Below are 4,981 nucleotides of genomic sequence, written 5' to 3' on the forward strand. Positions count from 1 at the left end.
AGTTAACACTCAAATCTAACCTCTAACCTAACTCTATCCTTAACTATAAACCTAAGCATATAATGATGATGGTTATGTATTGTGGAGTCGGGTCCAACTCATAGTGACCCTGTACAGGGTTTCTGAGGCTATAAATCTTGATGGGAGCAGAAAGCTTCATCTTTCTCCCACGGAACAGCTGGTAGTTTCGAACTGCTGACGTTGAGGTTAGCAGCCCAATTCGTAACCGCTACGCTACCAGACGTCCTTAAGCAGATAATTCTAACTCTAAAATTAGACCAAGACCAAGGCCAATCCCTAGCCCAACCTTTAGCTCTGAGCCTAACCTTAAGCTTAAATCTATCAATAACCCTAACACTAGAACAAATAACCTGTGCTTAGACCTAGCCCAATCCCTAATTTTATGTCTAAACCTAACTCTAAACCTAGCATTAGACCAAACCCTAGGTTTAGGCATAGCACAACCCCTAAACTAAACTCTAGCATTAACTCTAAACCTTAGTCCTAAAACTAACCCTAACTGTAATCCTAACAATAGACCACTTCCAAGGCCAACACATAGCCTAACTCTAACCGTACCACCCTTAACCCCTTGTCCTAGCACTAACCCTAAACCTAACACTAGATCAAGCACTAGACCTAGCTTTAGTCCAGCCCCTGACACTAACACTAACATTCAATCAGACTCTAGACTAATCCACCCTTAACCCTAATTCTTGCCCTACTGCTAAATTTAGCTGTAAGTCATAACTCCTAAACACTAACCCATAATTTACCCACTAGCTTCTCCTTGAAAACTCTATAAAGGTTTGGAACTGACTCAACAGTACTTAACAATAGCAATAATCCATAATATATAAAGAATCCTTAGAACTCAACAATAAAAAGACAATTAATTCAATGGACTTGAATAGACATATCTGTATAACAAGATGAGCAAATGGCCAAAAAGTATATGAAAAAGATGCTCAACATCATGATTCTTGTTGTTATTCAGTGCCATCTAGTTGGTTCGCACTCATAGTGACCCTGTATATAAAGGTTTCTGAGTAGTGGCTGGTGAGTTTAAACTCTCAGCCCCATGATTCAAACTGACTTTGTGATCTGGTAGTTCTCCAACAGCATCATACCAAGACTTGAATCAGTTCCAACTCTCAGCAACTCTGTATAAGGTTTCTGAGGAGAGGCTGATGGGTTTCAATTGATGATCTTGTGGTTAGCAGTCCAGTGCTTATCCTACAACACCGTCATTAAGAAAGTGCTATTCAAAACCAAAATAAGATACCACATGATTATACCCATTACGATGCCTATTTAAAAAGGGAAAACAGAAAAGCCATAAGAAAATAAGTACTGGTAAATCAGTAGAATCGCAGATCAATAGAAATGATGTGATCCAGAGAATACAGAGAAAATTAGGAAGAAGAAAAGTGAACGTTTTAGAGAAAGGCTTAAAAGAAAATGCCTTAAAGCACCAATATACACATAATAAGAACAGTAAAAGGAGAAGAGAGAAAGGAGAACAAAAATGTATGAGAAAATAACAACTGAAAATTTACCAAATTTGCTGAAAATCATTAATACCCACATCTTAGAAGCTCAATGATGACCAAGTTGGATGAAGTCAGAGTGCCACACACAAACACTTCAGGCTAAGAATGATGGAAAACAGCGTCAAAGCTACAATCTTGAAAATAGGAAGAAAAGGACGAGTCATCACTTATAAAGAAGCTCTCCAGTAAGAATAGCCGCTAACGTCTCATCCCAAACAAGGGAAACGAGAAGGCGGTTTAACATACTCAAAGTACTGATGGTGGGGGTGAGGGTGGGGTGGGGTGGAAGCTGCTGATCATGAACCTTATATCCAGAAAGATTACCTTTTGTATTTCATAAAAAAAAAAAAAAAAAGATTTGATTATAAAAAATAAATAAATAAAGTACTGGTGAGAACATGGAGCAATTGTTCATATATTTCTGGTGGCAATATAAAATAGTACAACCACTGTGTTAAACAATCTGGCAACTCCTCAAAAAAATAAACATAAAAATACCATGTTGTTATTCTTAGATGCCATCGAGTTGGTACCAACCCATAGCGACCTTATGCACAGCAGAACGAAACACTGCCCACTCCTGGGCCGACCTCACTATTGTTGCCACGCTTGAGTCCATCAATGCTGCCACTTGGCCAATCCATCTCGCTGGGGGCTTCCTCTTTTTCTCTGACCCTCCACCTTACCAAACATGCTATCCGTCTCCAGCGACTGGTCCCTCCTGACAATATGTCCGAAGTATGAGAAATGAAGTTTGGCCATCTTGGCCTCCAAGGAGCACTCTGGCTGCACTTCTTCCAACACGGATCTATTGGTTCTTTTGGCAGCCCGTGGCACTTTCAATATTCCCCCAAAATGCCATATTCTCCTGCAATTCCACTTGCAGAGTTGAAAGCAGGGACTCAAACACATACTGTGCGACAATGTTCAATGCAGGAACAGAAAGATGGAATCAACCTAAGTGTCTATCAACAGAGGAAAGCATAAACAAAATCCAGCATTTATATAAAGTGGAATATTATTCATCCGTAAAAAAAAAGAAGGTCTGATCCATGCTACTGTTACAACTTGGAGGAACCATTAAAACATTATTCTAAGCGCTATAAGGAGCTCTGGTAGCGTAGTGGTTACAAATCGGGCTGCGAACCTTAAGGTCAGCGATTCGAAACTACCAGCCGCTCCGCGGGAGAAAGATGAGGTTTTCTACTCCCGTAAAGATTTACACCCTTGGAAACCCTGTACAGGGTCGCTATGGGTCGGAACCGACTCGACGGCACTTAACAACAACAACATAGGATACCTCTGGAGTGTTAACTGCAAGGTTGGCAGTTCAAACCCATGAATTGCTCCTTGGAAACTCTATATAGGGTTTCTCTGAGTCAGAACTGAATTTATGATGCTTATCAGCATAAATTGTGACATCGTGACATAAGCCAGAGACACATAGGACAAATATTTCATAATTCTACTTACAACGAACATCTAGCATTGGGAAATATGAGGCTAAGCAAAAAAATATTGTTACAAAATCATAGAAATTTTTGCTAAACAAAAATATCAAAATGTGAAGCTATTATTTTTCAACATATCCTCCGTCTAAATCTATACACATCTGAAGACGATGTTTCCATCTTTCTAACCCTTTCCTAAAGACTTCTGCAATTTTACATTAATACCATGTCAAAATGGCAGTTTTAGTGTCCTTGGAAAATTCAAATTGGGTTCCTTTTAAAAGTTCTTTGAGTTAGGGGAACAAAAAGAAGTCAGCGGGGCAAGATCAGCGTTATAGGGTAAATGGAGGAAGATTTCCCATGAAAATTCTTGTAGGATAGCCATTGATTGCATTGTCATGATGGGGGGAACACAAGAAAGAAAAACTAACCTTCAGTGCAGTGTTCCTGGCCTCTTTTTCACCAATGCCATTTTCAGTTTTCTTAAAACTTCTTCATAATAAGCCTCTGTGATCACCCTGTGTCCTTTGAGGAAATCTATCGAGGATACTCCTTTAGAATTCTGAAAACCAGTTAACTCTTTACCTTGAATGTAACTGGCCAACAGAACCCCTTGGAAACTGTCATTTTGATTGGACCTTGCTCTCTGGATTGTATTGATTAATCCAAGACTCATCCCAGTTATGATTTGTTTCATAAAATTGTCTTTAATAGTTTGTTGTTGTTTTTAAACTGTGAACTGAGTGATAGTTTACAGGGTAGAACATCGGTTTACACCATTGTTTCATTGCAATGATTACAATCTCCTCCATGCATCATCACTCAACAGCATTTCTTCCATTCCCTCTGTTTTTCTTTTTTTTTAGGGGAGGTTGGTGGTGGGAGGTGGGGAGATGTACACAAAAACACTCAGGAATATACAATAATTTAAACAACCAAAGGGTACATTCTGCAGGCCTGCCCACACAGCCTTTCTATTTCCATAAGTCTAGAGTCCTCAGCTGCTCCCTTTCACCGTATCCTCATCTTTGCCTCCATTTCTGGTGTTGCTGCTTCTCTGGATAGGGTCCTGCATTCCACTTGTGCTCTTCTCCTTTGATGGTCCCAGGGTCTTCTGTTTCTGGACTGTAAGATTAACTACTCCCCTGTTTTTGTTATAAAACTTCTAGCTTTACAATTGTGACAGTTGCAATTAGTCATGATAACAATTACTCACTACTGAATCATAAGAATCTTATCCCCATCTCTTTTCACTAGACCCATCTAGACAAGATGAAAACTATTCAGTGAGGACTCTATCTTCCCCTTCACACTCTTAAACCAAAGTCTTTAATAGTTTTGATCTTGCTTAAAAGATGGATGGAAAAATCAGCTCATCTGGCCGATTTTTGCGCAATGCATTGAGCCAAAAGTCTTCTACCATGTGCCTAGTCAGAACAGTCAAGTGGTAATTGGGCACCAGCTGGTTCTGGTCTCAAGTACAGAAACTGCTGAAAGATGGGAGCAGAGGATTGGTAGTATACAAATTTGATTATGAGGACCAACAAGAACAAGATATGGTCAAGAAAAATGTAAAATTAAGGCATCTGGATGATTCTATATTCTGCTTCTATTGTTGCTATTAGGTGCCATCAAGTAGGTTCCAAGTTAGTGACCCTACGTACAACAGAATGAAACCCTTCTGGGTTCCGCATCATCTTCACAATTGCTGTTAGGTTTAAGCCCATTGCTGCTGCCACTGTGCCAATCCATTTCACTGCTGACCCTCCACTTTACCAAACATGATGCCCTTTTCCAGCAATTAGTCCCTCCTAATAATATGTCCAAAGTATGAGAAACAAACTCTCACCATCCTGGATTCTAAGGAGTATTATGGATGTACTTCTTAGACAAATAAATCTGCTGCACAAGACCTTTTTAAAGTGTTGAAGAGCAAAGTGTCAGCTTGATGACTAAGGTGTGCCTGACCCAAGCCAT

The sequence above is a fragment of the Chrysochloris asiatica genome, unplaced genomic scaffold, assembly GCF_000296735.1.
Source record: "Chrysochloris asiatica unplaced genomic scaffold, ChrAsi1.0 scaffold00022, whole genome shotgun sequence".
NCBI classification, from domain to species: Eukaryota; Metazoa; Chordata; class Mammalia; order Afrosoricida; family Chrysochloridae; genus Chrysochloris; species Chrysochloris asiatica.